General features: G+C 40.6%; 1 long non-coding RNA gene and 1 pseudogene across 1 annotated transcript; both read left to right on the top strand.

Moving 5' to 3' along the window:
• Window positions 1-8,894: 8,894 nt before the first annotated feature.
• On the top strand, window positions 8,895-20,626 carry LOC149102165 (uncharacterized; annotated as a pseudogene).
• Window positions 20,627-21,150: 524 nt separating this feature from the next.
• On the top strand, window positions 21,151-22,958 carry LOC149102164 (uncharacterized). Its single transcript, XR_016202441.1, has 3 exons — window positions 21,151-21,339; window positions 21,490-21,550; window positions 22,464-22,958. It is a non-coding gene; the product is annotated as an uncharacterized LOC149102164 (long non-coding RNA).
• Window positions 22,959-23,611: the final 653 nt, after the last annotated feature.

Genomic DNA, 23,611 nt, shown 5'->3' with positions numbered 1-23,611 from the left:
TGTCTGGAAGCGGTGGTAAAAGACTACACACGAGTGCTTTTTCGCCGTCCGTGTCGGGGATAGATTTATGTTCAAAAAGAAAAGAGGAGAGAGAGGTCCGGCTTTGAGGGTAACTGACGATGACTGCGGCCAGCTTGGTCATTTACAAAGAGAACTGGTGCCTGATAGCCCGGCCTGATAGTAGTTAATTGAAATGTGTTAATATCTCTCACACCTGCTCCTCTAGTTAAAACTCGGTTAAAGAGTGAAATCCTTCCAATTCAATTGAAATAGAGATAGAGATTAATTGTCAAGAAGAAAAGAGGAGAAAGGGGTCCGGCTTTGAGACTGAATGCTTATAAATTTTTGTATGCCGTTTTATTTTTCTACAGAACAAAATCGAACCAATAGATCGTTTTCACTGTCACGCAATAAAAAAAAATAAATCGAAAACCATCCAGTGGAAAAAGCTATGAAATTATGATGTTATAGAAGATAACTAAATAAGCCTCTTCTCCAGGTTTTAGGCCTGTGCGTTTCCCCAAACTTCAGATATTCGTCGAAATGTTTCGCCGATATTTACAGAGCCCAGTATGAAAACGCCATGTTGGTGTACCTCCGTGGTACACCAATATGGCGGCCGGAAAATAGTGTAAACATCTGGAACTTACTTTGGGTATCTAGGCGACTTTGTCAGTACTGATCAAACAAGCATTTACATGAGCACTTTTCCTAATGCTTTAACTTCTAAAAAGGCTCAAAATCATGGGATAAGTATATATTTTTCGACAAACTCGATCATAGCCTTGTGTCACGTACCTCCATAACCCTGAAATTCAAAATGCTCTGGATTCCAAACGAAGCGCGCTATTGAGCTGTAAAATTGTAAACAGATATAAATATACCGCCTCTTGTGCCTGATGAGGACAAAAACGTTGGTGGCTCTTTCGTTTTGGATTTTAGAAAGTGATGACGTCACGTGAAAACGATCAATTCGATTGGGTTCGGTAATCGAATGTTTCACCGCTAAATGTAATAAACAATGCTAATTGTAATACCAACCGTAAATGTAATAAAAAATTAACTCTAAATGTAATACTGACCACAAATGTAATAAAAAACAACCCTAAATGTAACAACTTACCCCACCGTAAATGTAATACAATATAACGCTAAATGCAATAGGCTGACCAACCGTAAATGTAATACAAGTTATTCTCAAATGTAATAACATAGTGTTAAAAGCTCCCTTACGGTTACCGGGCATCACTTGAAGTCTCGGTGATTTTTTGTGAACATTGCCGAGGTTCGGCATAGTTCCGGTCAAAGCTTAACTGGGAGCTTCTGAAGATTTCCCAAGAAAATAGCCCTTCTGATGGTCGAGCATTTCAAACATCATTTCGGAAATTGTTTTCAGCGGATCGCGCAATTACATAGCCCACGTTCGAAAATAGTGGAAGCCTGGGCGAGAGAAGGCGTGCGCTCAGTTGTGGGATCGTTTGGGGGCCCCCGAGGTTGAAAACAAATGCGCAAGCGACCCCAAAATAACGATCCCATAATTGATCCCTCACCCATACTCGCCCCAGGTTTACACTCTTTTTGAAAGTGGGTTATTATTAGAAGTCCTTCTGGATGTGTTCATTTGACACGACATATTACCCGGCAGTACGTGGCCTAGAAGAAATTTTAATGAATAACTGGGTTGTAATACAAAACCAGCCGTTGCTGAAAAGCATTTATACTAAACCTCCGGTTATATCACACAAGAGAGGCAAATCTCTAAACGATACGCTCGTTAGAGCGAAAATTTAACTGAAGGCTAAAATTCATCGCTATCGCGATTCATGAGGGGAGTCCGTGTAGACCTGTCATGATCCTTTGTTTTTAACACAGGTTGTAACAGTTTTAAACCGCATTTTTAAAAGCAAGCTCTCCTTGAATAATTTCAAATGGCGGCTTACAAAACTGTAGCTTTCGTGCGTTCAAAATATTATATCCTGTCTCTAAAATGGATAACCCTCTCTAACTCAGAAGCTACAAAATCACGACCCTGTTGGGCGGCACATACCCGTATAGGTATTGTATGGGAGTAACCCCCCGAGGGTAATCTGCGCCTAACGGTTTAATTAGTAAAGGGGATTAACCGTCATTGGGTAATCTGATAATCTATTGAAGTGATATCATATCACTGATGATATTGATGCCATTTACGCCTTTGCCACACTTAGTAACGTGTTATTACATTTAAGCTTAACTTGTATTACATTTACGGTTGGTCAGCTTATTACATTTAGCGTTAAATTGTATTACATTTACGGTGGGGTAAGTTATTACATTTAGGGTTGATTTTTATTACATTTTCGGTTAGTATTACATTAAGAGTTAATTTTTATTACATTTATTGTTGGTATTACATTTAGTGTTGTTATTACATTTAGCGGTGATACAATCGAACTTACCGAAAAGTTCCAGTTCGATTGTGTTCGATTACCGAACCAATCGAACTCCAATCGAACGATTAAGTTCGATTGAGTTGATTGATTTTTGATTCGGTTTCGTTCGATTGACTACGCCGGGATAACAAACCAAAGTACGAACAAAAAATTTGACAACGTGAGGCTGGATTTTTGTTAGATCTTTCAGCCGGTATTCTTTAACTCAGCCTGAATTTTTCCCTACAATTACCTCCATTCTACAACAGCCAGTTAATTCTGCCCTATGGTGGCCGCTTTAGAGAGGTTTACGGGTAGCCCTGTCAAAAGCAGTGCGTAATAGTGCCGGACGGAAAATAATTTAAAAAAGCTTTCGAGATTCATTAAAATAACGCTCTGCAGTAAGTGTCAATACCGGTATGTCAGAATAGTCACGGCTACAACTACTTCTCCCCATAGTTACGAGCCATACAGGCAAAATAAACGGTATCCAAGGCCACAGGGTTATAATGTCACTGTTAGAAATATAAACCTTTGCCAAGGCAGATAGAGTGAACATGTCCAAGATTTGATAACTTTGCCTTATTGGCACTTCCAAATATGACCCCCAGTTCTCGTTTTAACCTGCGAAGGTATCAAAAATATCAATAAATTGTCCAGTATGTTCGGTAATAACTGATGTTTTCAGAATTCACGCGGCTCGAGTACTATATTTCATTTTTCCGAGCATGTTAATTGGTATACAAATTGATGTCACAAGTTTTTGTGTTTGTGCACTGCGCGTTAAATATAAAGTATTGGAGCGTTGCATGGGAGAGTCTACATAGGAGCTCCTCGAGGCTAATGAGCTAATAATAGTAGTATGGGGCATGACCCTAGCATACGACCAATAACGCGGCACTGAAAAGTCAAGATGGCGGCCTGCAGGTAACGTCATGTCGATATGTTTTTGGCTGAATGCTCGGGTATAATCTGCGATCAGGCGTTTTTCAACTTTCAAAAACGTTCAAAACGCCTGATTGTAGTATAGTATCGGGCCCCTCGCCTAGATCCGCCACAGCATTCACAACACAAAACAAATAGTAAATTAAGGGATGAAGCGTTTACAGGACTAACGATAAATGTACGTACGTGTTTTGCAATGTTTGATTGAAGAAAGCTATTGTGTACAAAGTTAATCTAGGTTTTAGACCGCCAGTACTGATTTGAGTCTATCTATCGTTTGAATAAACGACCATTTACTGAGTCATACATATGCTGCACTGCTTCAAGAGACAAATAATGTCTTCGCTCTCTTCAAGAAATCGCTTTTGAAAAATGTGCCGTTCCCTTTCCACGCATTCTTTTGAATGATTGGCAGATTGAAGGAGTCCCACAAGGTTATCGTAAGGCTGGTTTTCACTAGCGACGGAGTCGTAGTCAGAAGCCTAGAGTGATACGATCTAGTGAAAATCAAACCGACGGAGTCGGAAGCAGAACACCGCATCCGCTTATGACTCCGTTGCTTACGATCCAGTGAAAACTAGATTGGCGGAGTCGGAAGCAGAAGCGGAAGAGTAAACCAATCACAATGTTCCGGGCCTTGTGATTGGTTGGTTCTTCCATTTCTGTTTCCGATTCCAACAATCTAGTTTTCATTGGATCATAAACGACGGAGTCGTAAACGGAATCGGAAGAAATGGAAACGTTCTGATTCTTCCGACCCCGATTCCGTCGAGCTTATGACTCTGCATACGACTCCGATTTTCGATTTCGATTTTCAGTAAGTCATAAGCTCTCTTATTAATTTCACTAGGTCATAAGGTCTCTTACGACTCTGACTTCGACTTCGACTCCGACTTCGTCGCTAGTGAGAACCAGCCTTTAGTGTTGTTCATAGGTTTAGTACCGACTCTTGAGCCGCTGAATTTCTTGCCTGTGCTTTTAATCTTTGTCCTTCTAAAGTCTTTCAATGTGGACGTCGGTGTCTTTCCGTGATATTGTTTTTTCTTTGCGTTTACGTCGTAGTTTGTTGACTTCGTTACCGGCGAAGATTTTTGTAATTTTGCATAACAGTTCCAAGTCGCTCTTCTAGCTCGCCACCGGTATTTCTGACGCTCTTCTCTTGCAGAAGCAAATAGAGTTGGGGGATTTTGTCCATGAGCAATCACTTGACGTCGCTCGCCCTGTCATATTCGCTGCAGCTGTAAAATGGGTCGGAACAACAACGCTGATACTCTAAGGCGCTACATGGAGAATTTGAGAGGGAAGAAATTATTTGTCTCTTAAAACAGTGGAGCATATGACTCAGTAAATAGCCGTTTCATGATTCAAACGATAGGTAGGCCAGAATCAGTATTGGCGGTCTAGAACTTAGTACACAATAGCTTTCTACAGTCAAACATTACAAAACACGTACGTACATTAATTTTTAGTTCTGTAAACGTTTCATCCCTTAATTTACTCTTTGTTTTGTGTTGTGAATGTAGTGGTGTAGAATAAACCGTTTTGTCATGTCTACGAACTGTTACCTCGTTTATCGTGTGCATTTCCCCCGTGATTTAGAGTCCACTCTCCTATCTTCTAAACCGGCCAGGCTGTAGAGGTTTCCTGGGATCGGCCCATATGCTTCGTCTCCCCGCCAAGGTTATGCCATGCTGCATATCTGCATGCGACTCTGGTAGCTCCCAGGGGTTGAAATTATTGTATTTATAGTTATGGCTTTTCACCCAAGTTTACGACTCTTTCGTCATTGTCCATCCTTATGACCGTTTATAACGGAGATGAGAATTCATGTGGATTCAGGCGGGTTCGCCGACTTACCTATACTATTTTTTGTACGTTGCATCATGCATGTTTCATGGTTCGCCATCTAAACTCAGTATGACCTTAGCAGGCCGCCATCTTGACTTTTCAGTGGGTCATTGGCCGTTTTAAAACCAATCTTGATAAACTTGTTTGTCTCTCCCTATGACATCAAAACTATACGGTTCTGCCTAGTAGCCGTTAGAAACCCTTTGCCCCTTCGTGACGTTACACGTAGTTAAACCAAACTTGGTTTGTTTGTTTGTTTCCGGCTTTTTCATCCTCGTTTACGATTGTCTCTTTCCTTACATATCTGTACTTTCCTTTAAAACGTTACATTTTACGTTTCCACCATCATCCTAAACTACATCCGCTTACTTACCCATCTTTCTTGACTATGAAGTGTCAAAGCCGCCATGATCTTGAATATGACATGACCAATATTAACTGCGTCCTAGGATCACGCCCCATATTACTAATAATGCAATTGAACTACAAATAATAGCTCTAGGGGAAGGTTTGTTTATATTGTCGATGTGCCTTTGACTGTATGCTCAAGAACAGTCTCCGAACTGGCGTTCTTTAACTTTCAAAGAAGAACACCCCGTTTCCATTCTCCTCGTTCGACCCTTATCCGAAAATGGCATTCTTTCAGCTGCATAAAATGTTACATTGTTTACTGCAGCTTGACTTTGAACAACTTTGAAACCGCGTCACAATTGCCGTTTTCACGGTTAGTTTTTGTCATTTGCATTAGAATGAAATCCAACGTGGATGCGCGGCAATTTCGGGCTGAAACAACAAAATAGCCCAAAATTGCCTCACATACATGCTAGATTATATTATAATGCAAATGAGAACGGTTAACTGTGAAAAGGCCATTACATTTGAACCTGTACCAGTTTGGTGTTTTAGTGTTGTGTGTAACTGGCACCATCGAGGTTCCAGGAGACTAAATTGAGTTCATTCTAAAGAATCGATAAAGAAACGTAAGACCTGCCTATGCAAAAATAGAGACATTTTTTGTTGAAACAGAAAACACTGTGAATGTTGACTCTCAGTAGCGAGTGTTATCTATCTGTTACTGTAATCTCGAGAGGTCAGACTGACTCAGTTGTCATATAACAGTGGAGTTTAATTAAATTCCCTCGGTGAATAAATCGCTTATCCCTCGTTGCCAGGAGGATTAGTGCAATGCAAGGGGAACTACATTGTAGCTAGCGTTTACCTCTTCAAATGTAATTATACTCGAGCATTTTCGGTTTTATCTGAGTTGGGTTGCTTTAAGTGCAGTACCTGCACAAGAGACTCGCCTTTCTTACCGAGATGAAGAAGGCAATCGTCATGCATTGAGTTAACAAATGTTATTTGTGATTTGAATAATTGCATTGGAACCGCAGAGGACCTTAGAATAATTGTTGGGAAAAACAAAACAACAACAACAATAGAAAAAAGAAAACAAAAACAAACAAACAAAGAACGAAATAAACGAACAATTATTCTTGTCACAAGGTCTGAAAAATTTTGTAAACGAAGCTTTCGACTGTATCGCACAGTCTTCATCAGCGATTAAAGTGAGCTCACGTTGTCACGTGAATGCAAATTGTTTAATCACGTGACAACAGATGGTCAAAAATGGTGGGAAGATCATTGCCCCCGTCTCTGTTCAGTGTTTGGCGTTGACGTCTGATATGGATGGCCTCCTTGATTTTCCTTTTGATATCTACCGACTCTTTATCAAAAACCTTGACTCCTTCCCAGTCGATCTCGTGGTTGGCCTGAGACTGGTGTTCCCGGATTGCAGATGTTGTTTGTTTCTGACACCACCCAGTCGCTTCTCCACGGTTCTCACTGTCTCGCCAATGTAATGCTCTCCGCAATCGTTGCATGTGATGTCGTATACCACGCCCGTCTCCTTTTCAGTTTGTGTCCTGTCTTTTGGATGGACTAAGGTGGACCTCAGTGTGTTGTAAGGCTTGTGGTATGTGCGGATGTCATGTGCCCTAAAGACTCTACTAAGATGTTCTGAGAGCCCAGACACATAAGGCAGGCCTACAGAGGTTGGTCTAGGTGTCTCCGAGGTGCTCTTCTCCTGACTTGTGGGGCTGGGTCGAGAAGGGACTTTAAACATCCAGCGTTTGTAACCATTTGCGAGTAGAACATTCTGGATGTGCCGTACTTCCTTTGAAGACGGGCGTGGTAGACGACATCACATGCAGGAAAATCAAGGAGGCCATCCATATAAGACGTCAACGCCCAATACTGAACAGAGACGGGGGCTATGATCTTCCCACCATTTTTGACCATCTGTTGTCACGTGATTAAACAATTTGCATTCATGTGACAACGTGAGCTCACTTTAATCGCTGATGACGACTGTGCGATACAGTCGAAAGCTTCGTTTACAAAATTTTTCAGACCTTGTGACAAGAATAATTGTTCGTTTATTTATACACCAAGGTTAACAATGAACGTACATAGTCAAGAACGAAATAGTTGAAAAGCACCACTGCTTCAGCGCAGTGCTGGCTCTGCGGTCATCCATGCCTTCGAATATTTGAAAGGGAAAACCAAAGACAATCTCCAGTATAGATCGTAGTACCTTTCACAAATGTGGGGTAGAGCGGCATAAGAAAATGACTGATACTAATTTTACCTTCTTTAACTTTAACTTTACCTTAACCTATTCCTTTACCCTCACACAGGAATTCTCCCAAATGTTTCACGAGATGCTGATTAATTCATCATTGTAAAGTTCTTGGAATGGCATCAGCTTCATCCGGGTAAGTTCCATGTTTACCGTTATAAAAAGAAATGGTAAAGGATTTCAGTATCTCTTTGAGAATGAAATGCTCCAAACCTAGATAGTAGGCAAGAATTAATCAAGACTAGGCTTTTACAGAATCAATAGCTAACTTCAAGAAAGAGTGATGACGCAGGCGTTTATCGTTTTTTTTTCTTGCGGGAGGGGAGGGGGATTGAAAGAAGAAACTCACAGACGCATACTGACGTCGATGGCGTTTTCATAAGTCAATAGAAGCTCCTTCCAGTCACCAAGGAACTGAACAGAGCACGCATTCGAAGAGCAAAAATGATTTAGCCGCAGCCCCCCATGAACATAATATCATGAGGAAGCTGTAGTAAAATGTGAGCCGGATAGGTGCGGAGTTGCAAGCGAAGAATGTATAGCAGCCATATCACGGACACGAAATACTGGATCAGGGTGCAAAGTCTCATCTTAGCGCTCCTTTTCACCAGATCTTTCCGTCATACTTTGTTTGCATCCACCAAACAATCCCACATGCGCTCGTGTCAATAATTTCGACACAAATCATCGATCTTTCCTTTTTGAATTGAGCTATATATCTTGTGTCAGATTCTGAGCGCGACTTCTATTTTGATTTGTTTTCCATGTGTCATTTAAAAACAGCACAAGTGGTGGTCCGACATCGTAACTGAAAGGATCATGATCACCTTGCACCCTCCTTTCAGAGGAAATTATTTTGCATAAAGGAGTTTTGTCAGCATGAATTAAGTAATTTTTTATAATGTAAAAACTTGCCTTCAAATTGAAGACAATTTCGGAATAACAGTTTCCTTAGTATAAAATCACCAATCCTTTTACATGTGGTATCATGTCTTCCCTTGAATTTGGAAAGTTGTCTGTCGTCTTAAACCAAGCATAATTCTTAACTAAACATGAAGCAGACGTTCCAGATTTGGTAAGTGTTAAATACTGAGAAACCTTCCGATGGTTTCTAAAAAGGTTCGATTTGGCTGGATTAAATCACACACAACAACATCAGCAATTCAACTTGGCGAACTCTAACAAGTACTGGGCGCCTCACTATAATGTGGATGCGTTAAAGTGCCACTGAAACGAAATTTTCGTACTCTCTTTTTTTAGCCCAATTTATAGTTTCAAACGTGCTTAACATAGTGGTGAACTTTATTTCTGTCAAATCCTAACGGAAAGTGCTCTTTTTAGCTGCTGAAATCGACTTTTTGGAGCAAAACTGTGTCCGGGCTCTGGAACCGAGTTTAAGGACCTTGTGACGTCACTGGTTGTATTCACGCAAGAAGCGCTTAAGATTCTCTCTTGTTTTCACTTGATTTATTTAAGTTTATTCTTCATATTGTCGATACCTACTAGTTTCCTACCTTGTAATTTCAGTCCAGCCTTGACAGGAAATACACATCATAAACGTTGGAGGGCGCCAAAGAATGTAGATTCACCAAAATGAATGCTACAGATTGGAACAGCTCAGTATACTTTTCGAACATCTTGAGTACTCGATTGGAGATTTCGAAGACGAGTGGGCAACTTTTGTATCACGTCCTGAAGCCTAAACACGATATTTCGTCGTCTGTTTTCAGCCTGGTTCTGAAATTTGGATTCTCACGTTTATCTAAGGTCTATTAACAAGGTTCGAATATATCCTCGGCAACTTTGCTGCATTAAAAGCCGTAAGCGCATCAGCCATCCGCACAATCATGAAGTTATTAACGGTCCACAAGCTTTGAGTCGAGTATTTCTTTGCACACAGAGAGCATCTTTTTATGATACTAATAAGTGAGAGTTCTTGTGGTAGACAACATGTATCTTTGAAAATTGTGATCCACAGCAGGGTTTGCTTTATCGCCGCATACGTGTCAGTGTAAACAAAGCGGGAATTTCGCTTCTCTTTTACACGTATCTCCCAATTGTAATATTTCACGGCCGATGGATAACTTGGAGTTCTTTAGCACATACTTATGTCTATGATCTTCATTTAATAGTATTCAAGTTCAAAGCAATTCGTTAAACGTCACTAGTTTATTATTTAGTCGAAGGTTTATTAAACAGAATTTGAACTAATTTGCATATATGACCTTTCGCCGCCGACATTGTCACGCTTTCTCTCGTTTCCTGAAAACATATAATTGTATGGTCATGGCAGCTAAGTTTACCTTTATAGTTTAAATTCGCTCCCTCATATAAAATAAGAGGGTTTCTTAAATTGTTGCTGTTGTGATAACTTGTAGGATGTAGCAGATACAACTAGACTAAAGGTCACTGTGGCACAATCTCGTCCGCGGTGAAACTCACAAAGCGTCCGGTTTCCTCGAAGCGAAGCGACTCGAAAACTCGAAACGTTGTTGCTACGATTCGTGCAGCAGCACTCCGGATAATATTTTCAAAAGCCGCTTTCTCTTGTTTTCATGTCTTTTAACTTTATGAGTGTAGATATTGTTTAATTGAGTGCTGGCCATTTCACTAAGAGTCCCGATCATTTTGCGATCTAAGAACTCCCACTCGTTTGCTTGCTTACATAAAATATCCAATTAAATAGACTGAAAAGCCCCAGGATCGACTCTCCACCTCTTCATGTCTAAGGCTACTCTTATTATCTGCTTTACAGCCCTGAGATGTCCTTAAGATGTTTTTTGGGAGGCTTCGAACAGTATTCTCTTCTCCCATAATCACTCTAAATTTTCAGCGCGGCATGAGAGCAATACAACCAGTGACGTCACTAGGCTGTTTTGGCCGCGCCAAGATGGCCGCCAATTTTGGGCTTAACCAGCCAATTTCGAACGGCTGAAAAAGCAGTTTTCGCTTACCGTATGCGAAAAAAAAGTCTGCAGTGTTTCCAAGTAAGGTTGAAACTTTATTACTAAGCAAAAATCTCACATACGAAAATTTCGTTTCAGTGGCACTTTAAACCGCTGACAATACATTACAGTAAGTTGGCAACAATCGTTGACCATTTCGTAAAATAACAAACAACTGAGTTTATATTGTTGTCCACCATACAGGCCATTAAGCCACCTTGGTGTGACGGAAAATCAGAAACGATGGCTTGTGGCTGGAATAGCACTCAACAAGGTCCTCATACCACAGATACGTCCGTTTGTGGAACAAGACATCAACACTGAATACAACAACCTCAAGACTAGCCACAATATTCATGGACAGAGCACATCTGGACGTCTTAAACGGTGGCCACAGCCTTTGAAGTACGAGAACATCAATGGAAATGATATCCATCCAAAGCTTGTGGGTGGAAAATTCGATTATTCTAAGTTTGACTGTCGAGTGATGTCCCATGTTGACTTTGCCAGGCTGTATGTTCAGAACCACATGGCCCACTTCACTGCCTTTGATGACCAATGTGATGCATCGGCTGTGCTGACATTGCTTGGTCGTATACCTGTGTCCCTTGCACCGGTACAAACCGCTGCAGATGATGTCAGAATAGCAAGAAATGACTGGGCGCATTGCGTCTTCACCAAATGGGATCAAACCAATTTTCTAAAGAGGTTTTCAGAGATGGAACACCTTGTGAAAATCATGGCTCCTCCAATTGCAGGAATACTTCTTGGAGAACTTAAAGACTGGGAGACTAAAGGTATTAACAAAGTAATGTGTTCTTTTCCACAACGGTATCCGAACGTCACTCGACCCTAATTCTTACTTTTATTGAATGATATCAGTTTTAATTCATTTCTGAAGAAAATGGGTTTTCCATGGTCATCATTACATGATATAATCATCAACGATGTACAGTGTGTATGATACCGTCCAGTGCATCGTTCTGGTAGCTTGATGTCCGTGTTTAACAGTTTTACAAGGGCGTGAATTGCATTTAAGTATACTTCGCCGTAGCATGAGGAAAGTGAAGTCCACTCTTGATTATTTTGACTCGTCATTTTTTAGGAACACACCTTTGCATGAACTCACCTGTGGACCCAGCTTTGATGAAACTGGTTCAACAAGAGCTGAAATCCCTGCAAGATGATGTGAAGAACATGTCTGCAGAGTGTGATAAAGAGAAGTCGAAACTCCAAAGTGAACTTCAAAATGCTGTCAGTGTTCTCGAGGAGATGGAACAGAAGATGGAAAGATTGGAGATTCGCCAGCAGAATGCGGAAAGCGAAATTGGCGATGTCAAGGATAGAATGAGTGCTGTTGAAGACACCATCTATAAACGTGAAGGTAACTTGAAGGCATCAATGTGTATCGGGGCTGTTCAGCAAATTTTTGTTTATTTTGCGAAAGCATCTGTCATCAGTTCCGAGATACAAGCGCGCTCGATAATTTTTTCCTACCAAACTTTGTCAAGCCTTACCAATCTTAAAAGGAGCCGACATCCTACCTCGAAGCAGAAAATATTTTTGTCAGCCGTGAAAACTGACAGATTTTTTATTTACGCGCCATGATCTGAAGGACAACGTCTTTCAAGTAAATTTGATCTCGCTTTGATCTGTGAAATCGCCGTGTGATTGACACTTTGTGGTCAACAAATATCTTACTGCTTTTCTTTTGTTTTGTTCCTTATTCTTACTGTTGTTGAGTGCACCCACGATTACCAAATTGAAAATTTAACGGAGACAACTTTCGTCGTGATTCTTGGTAGAGCCAAACGGGCCGTTACTCTCAATAGCCTGAGTATTCTCCCCCATAGAACATATATTAATTCCCTTTTTACGGTGTCTGATGTAGATTTATTAGGTGCAGGAATACCGTATTCGTCTTAGTGCATGAAATCTATATTTCTAAGTGCGCAATTGTCATTTCTCTACTCTAATTATTGCATGACATTTTTTCAAATATACTTATTTGTTTTTGTCAAAAGGGGCTCAAACACTGCTTGTCAAGCCTAGACTTCCTCCCCAGGATAAGGACTTCATGGGCCGGAGAAAAGAATGCGAGGAGATCATGAGTCACCTGTCCTCTGAATCCACCCGAATCGTCTCCATCTTTGGTCCGGCAGGATTTGGAAAATCCCAGGTTGCAATCGCGGTAGGAAATGAACTCCACCTTCAAAACAAGACGGTTTATCACCTTGAACTACGCGGAGTTCAAAACAAGAAGGAACTAATATCAAAGTTTCTTTGTAATTTCAATGTGTCACAGAATTGTCGCGATTTGGAGCCAGAAGATTCGCTTTGTTATCAACTTAGCCAAGTTAATGATCATTTGTATTTCATCCTTGATAATGCAGATAGGTTATTGGAACCGAACGTGAAGGATGATGTTATTAATTTGATTAAGGAAATTCTGACAAAATTTTGTAATGTGACATTTATAGTTACTACCAGAGAATCACCCACATTCTTGCATTTTGAATCGCTAGGCCAAATATTAACTAGAGTAGGAGGGTTAGGTATGTTTCATTGCAAGAATCTAGTACAGAAATTGCTTCCTGATTCTAACGATGACGAACGCAAGAAAATCGCGCAATTATGTGGATATATGCCTTTTGCCATTATTTTGATGTGCTGCTCCATTACCCAAAGTAAGAAGCCACTAAATGACACTATAGATGAATTTATTAGATCAACCAAAAGGATTGTAAGAGAGTTGGATGATCCAGAAGACGTCAATGATTCAAGACTGATAGGCATCTTTGGTTCTTCTTTCGAGAGTCTCTCGCAAAATGACAAAAAAGCCTTTGTAACCTTGTCTGTTATTCCAGGAAGCTTTGACGAGGACGTTGCTACAGCTGTCTTAGACAAGTCCAAGTCCAAGTCCAAAGCCGAAATGACGCTGAAAAGACTTCAGAGAAGATCACTTATAGAATCAAGCTCAGGCTCATATCAAATGCACAAACTCCTCCAATCGTTTGGAAGTGAAAAAGGTGATAACGAAATGAGCGAAGTCTTTCGAAATGCGAAAACCCGCTTCGTAGCGTACTACATTTCCAAATTTACTGATCTAAACGAAAAATTTCTTTCAGGAAAATCGAAGTCGATGTCGGCGTTTATTGCTTTCTATAAAGACAAGGACAGATTTATGTCAAGTCTAATCGAAGGTTGCTCTGAGAGTGGCACAACAAGCGACAGGGCTTTCGATGCTTTAATGGATGCAGAGCTGTTTCTGGACACACTTCTTTGGAGTGACAAGGTCACTTTTGACAAGATCTATGATTCAGCATTGAAAGAAGCAGAGCAGCGTGGAAATAACACAGTATACCAACAGTTGGTTGCCGCCAAAGCGTTCAGTGAGGTGACTTGGGGTACCGCAGAAGGGGAAACAATTTAGACACTTAGCGAAATTCGACCCTCCGCTTCATCGGATAGGCGGAAATCAATTGAAGGTAAGCGTGCATGCTATTTAGGCATCCATCAGCTCGTCAGTGGAAAGCTGAAAGAAGGTGTAAAACTTTTGAAAGGCGCTCTTTCACTTTTAGACGGCACCATAGGCCAGTTTCTTATTCTAAAGACCCTGGCTTGTCAGATCCTCTCCTTATGTTATGAATCCGAAAACAGATCAGAAAGGGCAGAAGAATTCCTCAAAAAGGCCAGCGAAGAATGTAACAAAATTGGAGACTCAAGCCTTTTAGTAATTCCCCAATTGAACAAAAATTTACCAAAAGAAGAAGAGGCCTCTTGGAATCGACCACTGGCGTTGGAAATGTATTTCATTATCTCCAAAGCAATAAAACTCTTCTCCCCGAAAACATTGAAGTCATTAGAACACGATGTTCTTCGAATGGAAAAAGAAATTTACCGAAAACCATCCGCAAATATCGGTAAAGTGGTCGCCATATTTCATTTCCACCGCAGCGTCGTGGGTGTATTAGCTGAGATGAACAAATATGAAGAAGCAATACAATCTATTAAAGCAACGATCAGTCTTCAGAAAGAAGTCCTAATGGAATGCACACACGATGGTGTCGGTTCCCAGGAGACCGAAAACAAGGATGACATTACCAAAGATTTTAAGCTTCAAGAGCACAAGGAGGCATTAGCCAAAAGCTACTCCTACCTCTCTGTCCTTGAATTCCGGGTAAAGGACTACAAGGCAAGCTTTGAATCCCAGAGGTGTGCCCTAGAAATCAGACGAGAGATATTTGGTGAGCGACATGCAAGCACAGTTGACAGTTATCATGAATTAGCCATCATTTTGAGAACCATGGGCGACTGTCTTTCAGCTCTCCACTTTCAGGAAAGTGTGCTTGCCTTCCGATTAAATCTTTCGGATCAGAACCCTTCAAAGACAGCAGACAGCTATCATGAATTAGGAGTGACACAGTGTAAAACGGGCGACTATGCTGCTGCTCGTTGCTCTCATGAACGTGCACTTCATATTAGACTAGAGCATTTTGGTAACAGGCATCAAGAAACCGCTAGCAGTTACCATGAGTTAGGAATTTCACAGTGGTCTATAGAAAAGTATGTGTGTGCCCTCGACTATCACAAGAAAGCACTAAGCGTTGCACTTGACGTACTGGGAGAGCATCACAGAGTTACAGCCGACAGCTACTACGAACTAGGGAAGACATACTTCTGCTTGGAAGACTACCGTGCTTCTCTCCGATCACACATACATGCACATCGCACACGACTGGAGTTACTAGGCGATGAGCATCCTGACACGGCCAAAAGCAACCATGAACTTGGAGTCACCCATTACGCAATGGAACAGTATCCTTCAGCTCTTAGGTATGTCAAGTGGGCGCTTGCCGCAAGGCAGAAAATTCATGGAGCTCAACATGATGACGTTGCCCAAAGTTGCCATCAACTAGGACGCACACTGTACAAAATGCAAGACTACACCCAGGCGTTTCAGTCATACAACTGTGCAGTTTCAATTAGAAAACGGTTATTGGATGAAAACCACTCGAAGACAGCCGACAGCTATTATGGGTTGGGGATATTGTCTTTTTCCAGCCAAGACTGCGCATCGGCTTTCGTCAAGCAGCAGAATGCTCTTACAAACGGAAAGAAGAATCTGGATGAAGAAGAGGCGAAAAGAGCCGACAGTCTCCATCACATGGCGAGTTATGTGCAGCGGAAGCTTCAAAACTATGAATTATCTCTGCAGTTGCATCAATGTGCCCTAGACATAAGGCTGAAATTATCTGGCCAAAATCATACCGCCAAAACGGCTGACAGCTACTACCAACTAGGACTGGTACAGTGTGACCTCGCCCGTTACGACGAAGCTTTTAATTCGCACCAGAAAGCATTAGAAATACGACTGGAACTGCTAGGTTACTCTCATGCAACAACTGCCGCCAGTTACCTACAGATAAGCAATGCACAGCTGAAAAGAATGCTTTTTGATCCTGCTTTTGAGTCACTTCAGCATGCTGTTCAAATAACAACGGAACTACTATCTAAACAAAAGCAACAGCTGGCTCATTGCTCCCTCGAGCAGCAAGCAAACGAAACGTTTTTGCAAGATGATGCTTCAGGTTTGCAGTTATTCAAACATGCATCAACTGTTTCTCAGGAATTCTCGGCGTGTGTTCCATCACAAAATCATTCACTTAGAAATCAACTTGAAAATTTAAAAGTACAACTCATTGAGAAGGCCAACTTCTACAGTAGACTCGGCATCATGAAACTTGAAAACACGCGGTCCGATCTAGATGACGTAACACCCACTCTACATTTACATCAACACGCCCTTGAAATGAATCGGGAATTGCTTGGTGAAACGCACCCACATACAGCTGACAGCTACCAAACACTTGGGTCAACACAACTTAAAATAAACGACTTAAGGTCCGCACTTCAGTCACATCAACGTGCACTGGACATTAGACTAGAACTGTTTGATGAAAAACACGAAAAGACAGCTGACAGCTACAACTCACTTGGAGTCACACAATACAGTTTGAACGACTTGAGGTCCGCACTTCAGTCACATCAACGAGCACTGGACATTAGACTAGAACTGTTTGGTGAAAAACACGAAAAGACAGCTGACAGCTATCATGAACTTGGAGTCACAATGGAAAATGAACGACTTAAGGTCCGCACTTCAGTCACATCAACGTGCAGTGGACATTAGACTAGAACTGTTTGGTGAAAAACATGAAAAGACAGCTGACAGCTACAACTCACTTGGAGTCACACAATACAGTTTGAACGACTTGAGGTCTGCACTTCAGTCACATCAACGTGTACTGGACATTAGACTAGAACTGTTTGGTGAAAAACACGAAAAGACAGCTGACAGCTATCATGAACTTGGAGTCACACAATGGAAAATGAACGACTTAAGGTCCGCACTTCAGTCACATCAACGTGCAGTGGACATTAGACTAGAACTGTTTGGTGAAAAACATGAAAAGACAGCTGACAGCTATCATGAACTTGGAAACACACAAGGGAGAATGAACGACTTAAGGTCCGCACTTCAGTCACATCAACGTGCAGTGGACATTAGACTAGAACTGTTTGGTGAAAAACATGAAAAGACAGCTGACAGCTATCATGAACTTGGAAACACACAAGGGAGAATGAACGACTTAAGGTCCGCACTTCAGTCACATCAACGTGCAGTGGACATTAGACTAGAACTGTTTGGTGAAAAACATGAAAAGACAGCTGACAGCTATCATGAACTTGGAAACACACAAGGGAGAATGAACGACTTAAGGTTCGCACTTCAGTCACATCAACGTGCACTGGACATTAGACTAGAACTGTTTGGTGAAAAACACGAAAAGACAGCTGACAGTTATCATGAACTTGGAAACACACAAGGGAGAATGAACGACTTAAGGTCCGCACTTCAGTCACATCAACGTGCACTGGACATTAGACTAGAACTGTTTGGTGAAAAACATGAAAAGACAGCTGACAGCTATCATGAACTTGGAAACACACAATGGAAAATAAACGACTTAAGGTCCGCACTTCAGTCACACCAACGTGCACTGGACATTAGACTAGAACTGTTTGGTGAAAAACACGAAAAGACAGCTTACAGCTATCATGAACTTGGAGTCACACAATGGAAAACGAACGACTTAAGGACCGCACTTCAGTCACACCAACGTGCACTGGACATTAGACTAGAACTGTTTGGTGAAAAACACGAAAAGACAGCTGACAGCTACAACTCACTTGGAGTCACACAATACAGTTTGAACGACTTGAGGTCTGCACTTCAGTCACATCAACGTGTACTGGACATTAGACTAGAACTGTTTGGTGAAAAACACGAAAAGACAGCTGACAGCTATCATGAACTTGGAGTCACACAATGGAAAATGAACGACTTAAGGTCCGCACTTCAGTCACATCAACGTGCAGTGGACATTAGACTAGAACTGTTTGGTGAAAAACATGAAAAGACAGCTGACAGCTACAACTCACTTGGAGTCACACAATACAGTTTGAACGACTTGAGGTCTGCACTTCAGTCACATCAACGTGTACTGGACATTAGACTAGAACTGTTTGGTGAAAAACACGAAAAGACAGCTGACAGCTATCATGAACTTGGAGTCACACAATGGAAAATGAACGACTTAAGGTCCGCACTTCAGTCACATCAACGTGCAGTGGACATTAGACTAGAACTGTTTGGTGAAAAACATGAAAAGACAGCTGACAGCTATCATGAACTTGGAAACACACAAGGGAGAATGAACGACTTAAGGTCCGCACTTCAGTCACATCAACGTGCAGTGGACATTAGACTAGAACTGTTTGGTGAAAAACATGAAAAGACAGCTGACAGCTATCATGAACTTGGAAACACACAAGGGAGAATGAACGACTTAAGGTCCGCACTTCAGTCACATCAACGTGCAGTGGACATTAGACTAGAACTGTTTGGTGAAAAACATGAAAAGACAGCTGACAGCTATCATGAACTTGGAAACACACAAGGGAGAATGAACGACTTAAGGTTCGCACTTCAGTCACATCAACGTGCACTGGACATTAGACTAGAACTGTTTGGTGAAAAACACGAAAAGACAGCTGACAGTTATCATGAACTTGGAAACACACAAGGGAGAATGAACGACTTAAGGTCCGCACTTCAGTCACATCAACGTGCACTGGACATTAGACTAGAACTGTTTGGTGAAAAACATGAAAAGACAGCTGACAGCTATCATGAACTTGGAAACACACAATGGAAAATAAACGACTTAAGGTCCGCACTTCAGTCACACCAACGTGCACTGGACATTAGACTAGAACTGTTTGGTGAAAAACACGAAAAGACAGCTTACAGCTATCATGAACTTGGAGTCACACAATGGAAAACGAACGACTTAAGGACCGCACTTCAGTCACACCAACGTGCACTGGACATTAGACTAGAACTGTTTGGTGAAAAACACGAAAAGACAGCTGACAGCTACAACTCACTTGGAGTCACACAATACAGTTTGAACGACTTAAGGTCCGCACTTCAGTCACATCAACGTGCACTGGACATTAGACTAGAACTGTTTGGTGAAAAACACGAAAAGACAGCTGACAGCTACAACTCACTTGGAGTCACACAATACAGTTTGAACGACTTAAGGTCCGCACTTCAGTCACATCAACGTGCACTGGACATTAGACTAGAACTGTTTGGTGAAAAACACGAAAAGACAGCTGACAGCTACAACTCACTTGGAGTCACACAATACAGTTTGAACGACTTAAGGTCCGCACTTCAGTCACATCAACGTGCACTGGACATTAGACTAGAACTGTTTGGTGAAAAACACGAAAAGACAGCTGACAGCTACAACTCACTTGGAGTCACACAATACAGTTTGAACGACTTAAGGTCCGCACTTAAGTCACATCAACGTGCACTGGACATTAGACTAGAACTGTTTGGTGAAAAACACGAAAAGACAGCTGACAGCTACAACTCACTTGGAGTCACACAATACAGTTTGAACGACTTAAGGTCCGCACTTCAGTCACATCAACGTGCACTGGACATTAGACTAGAACTGTTTGGTGAAAAACATGAAAAGACAGCTGACAGCTACAACTCACTTGGAGTCACACAATACAGTTTGAACGACTTGAGGTCCGCACTTCAGTCACATCAACGTGCACTGGACATTAGACTAGAACTGTTTGGTAAAAAACACGAAAAGACAGCTTACAGCTATCATGAACTTGGAAACACACAAGGGAGAATGAACGACTTAAGGTCTGCACTTCAGTCACACCAACGTGCACTGGACATTAGACTAGAACTGTTTGGTGAAACACACGAAAAGACAGCTGACAGCTACCGGGATCTTGGAGTCACACAATACAGTTTGAACGACTTAAGGACCGCACTTCAGTCACATTAACGTGCACTGGAGATCAGAATACAAATGCCTGGTAAATACTACCCACACACAGCTGACAGCCACCACGAGTTAAAGACTACCCAGGATGCAGTTGGCGATAGTTCTTTACTGAGTTAACCAGCGAATGCTTGACAAAATCGATGAATGCTGTTCGGCAGAAGTTGTTAAGTAGCACTGCCTTGAGTCTCGCGATGAGAAATTCCATCAGCAATGCAGTAGCATCAACAACTTCTTGAGATGCACTCGGCTCTTGGAGAAAAAAATTTACTTCTATTGGGTGCTGATTTGTAAACAAAGAGTGTATCATTCCATTAAATAACAATAAACTTTATGCGTATATGTATATACACATCTGAGGAGCATGCTCTAGGACTGGACTAAAAGAAATTGATGCACTCTGAGACAAAATTTGTACAATATCACTCATTGCTGTTTTCCGTAAATTTCATCATCTCCATTGAATGACAGCTAATGACGCTTCCAAACTCCTTCCTCTCATGTTTCAACCTATTGATTGTAGCATTTATTCTGTAGGTCTGAGAGTAAATTGTTGAACATGTAAATGATGTTGGTTGAATCCGTTTATTGAAGAAAAAAATAATCGTAAAAGGCATAATTACCTTAAAGCTTTGGAGTAAATTTCTGCGAGGATACGGAAGAAAACATCGCAAGAATCAGAAAAAATGAATTTCGCAAAATCCTTTGCCATGGGATACTACAATTCGGTACCATACATTGCCGCTTAACTTGATGTAACCTGTAAGTTACAGCTGATACGAGTTGAAATCAATCTTTTTTACCGAGTATTTCTCTTATTTATAAATTTACCAACTTCCTAATGGCAATAGGATATTAACATTGCTTGTTTTTATTAGAGAGGTTTTCAATTGAGTGGGCACGGCGGAAAAACCGCTGATTGGCTGAAAAATCCGTTGTCTTGGAGCATGCTCAAGCGCTCGCCGCTGACAATTTGCGGCTGCAAACAAGTTTCGAAAATGTCTGAACATTTTGCAATCGGGAGCATCGAACAGCAAGAAATATTGTGGATTTTTACCCAGTTAGAACCTCTACTTGTCACAGAGTATGCGGATTAAGCAAAAGTAAGTATGTTGCAAATGTTAGCCTGGTTTTGTCGCTTTCTTTGAGTGTTATTCTTTGTGTTGTGATTTCTTTTGTACGTTGGTGTCGTGTTCATTTTGTGCCAAGCGGAGGCACGTGCTCAGTTTATTTACAATACTCTTCTGCTGCAGATATTGGTGTACAGATGACTTAACACAATGAACACAGCATAATGGAAAGCTATGTTGAAAGGTAAGCCAAGTTTTCGTTCCTTTCCTTCCGTAAATGGTTGATTTTTGCTAGTGGCAACATTTTCTAGTTCGTGTGTGGCTTCGGAAACTTTTTGGCTCGATGAGTTTACATTTTAAAAGTTGAAGATTTTGTTCGCTATCATTTGAATTACCCGTCATATCTTGACTTGCCTCTGGGAAGAGACCCGTTAGGTTTTTTGTCTGCCATGTTCATATAAATAAATGACGAAAACCGTTGACACTGTACTGTAAATGAGCTTAATTTTGTAGATTTAAGGATATAAATCTTACATGCAATGAATGTTTTAAAAGCGTAGCCAACTTATGTTCAGTCCGGATATCAGCATGCTATTCAAGGTGGCACATTTCTTTCTACGTTTGGAAGTATCCTCTGGCTTGTGTTGTCTATAATTTAAAAGTTCTTGCAGCGGTGCAAGAATCGGATATGACAGATGTACACTAAGTTTTTTTGTTTTGTTGTTATTGAATGGACTAATTGCGTGGTTTTGAAAGAGTTTTTAAAAGTTATCTTGTAAAATTATTTTTTGACCTGAAGGCAGACTTTTTTGGGTTTAATTAGTCTGATGATGAGGTTAATGGAATGTTTTTATTTATTTATTATTTATTGAGTGAAACCTCAAGAAGTAACACTCCTTTTGTTGTACTTCATGATTATGTTGTACTACATGATTTAAACTTCCCAGTTACAAAGCTAGCAAAATGACTGAGGTATTCACAATATAGGTTGAAAGGAGTTGCATAGTCTTTAATGCTCTATGCAGTGTTGTATAATGTATGAACAGTGCAGATACTAAGTTAATGACATTTCTTCTTGCAATGTAATAAGTATTCAAAGGATGAAGCCAAAGTATAGCTTAATTTAATTTTACATTTTTTCCTCTTTTTTTACACAGTTAGACCTCAGATTTTCACACTCTCCTCCTCTCTTTCAATTACTTGATTCTCTGGCTGGAGACAGTGTGACGCGGCCATATACATCAACTTGAAGAAGTTTTTTTCATGGATGAAATGAATGCCATCTTCCTTGGAGAGGATACTAAATGATATGTCCCCTTTCATAAAAAGATTAAGGAATAATAAAAGGGATAATTAAGGAACCAAATGCATGGAACATGCAGGATTCCCCAGTAATTAATAAAGAAAAATGTTTGAAGACAGAAAAATTATAGTTTGGTAAACAACTTGGTTGGGATTTGACTTCTTAAAAATTTGCAGATCATAATATTTTGGTGTGGAAGTTTATGCGATATTTAACAATTATTCTTTGCAATCGAGGTGAATAGTGGCTGTTATTCACTGAGATTGACAAGTTTTTAGTATATGTACAAAGTGATCTCAACAACAGATGAAAAGGAAACCATTAAAAGATAATTTAATTGACCTCTCAATTCATGCATTGAAAACATGCAAGTGGTATGAAGATGTGCACAATTCTTGACAGAATCTTCTAACATGGCAAGTCTAGTTAACCTGCGATAAAATCCTTGTTGATCACAATCTCACAAAATGGTCTTTTAACACAGTTCAAATCAGCAATCTAAATGAAAAGTCTGTTTGCAAAACAATTTCATTGCTCAATCAAAGTTTTCATTTTTACTTGAAATGAAAATTGAAAATTCAAAACTTTGAAGACTTTTTTGTATTTTCTGGTACAGTATCTTCTTGTATTCTCAGGATTTCCGTTTGAGAAACACTGGCGGAACATAAGTTTTCGCCAGCCATTTTGTAATTGTTTGGATCACGCATCATTCACTTGTTAGGGAGTGAATAATTATCAATTATTCCACAAAAGCATGTTGTATATGAGATAATAGATAGCCAACAAGGCACATAGCGCTGAGTTGGCTTTAATCTTCTCATATCCAACAGGCACGAGTGGAATAATTGTTTTATTAGAAAGGCCCCTAGAATATAGAAAACTAGACTTAAATAACAATAAAAATGCTCAAAAAATCATGCACACGCTTTCCATATTTGTAGAGCATGGTATAATGGCTCATAACCCCTGATGGCTAAAACAATGAAAACTCTCAAATTGCAT

The sequence above is a fragment of the Orbicella faveolata genome, unplaced genomic scaffold (assembly GCF_042242905.1).
Source record: "Orbicella faveolata isolate gen_17 unplaced genomic scaffold, um_ofav_v1 contig_36, whole genome shotgun sequence".
Classification (NCBI taxonomy): domain Eukaryota; kingdom Metazoa; phylum Cnidaria; class Anthozoa; order Scleractinia; family Merulinidae; genus Orbicella; species Orbicella faveolata.
Note: the sequence above shows the minus strand (reverse complement) of the source record. Positions and strands in the feature narration are given on the sequence as shown.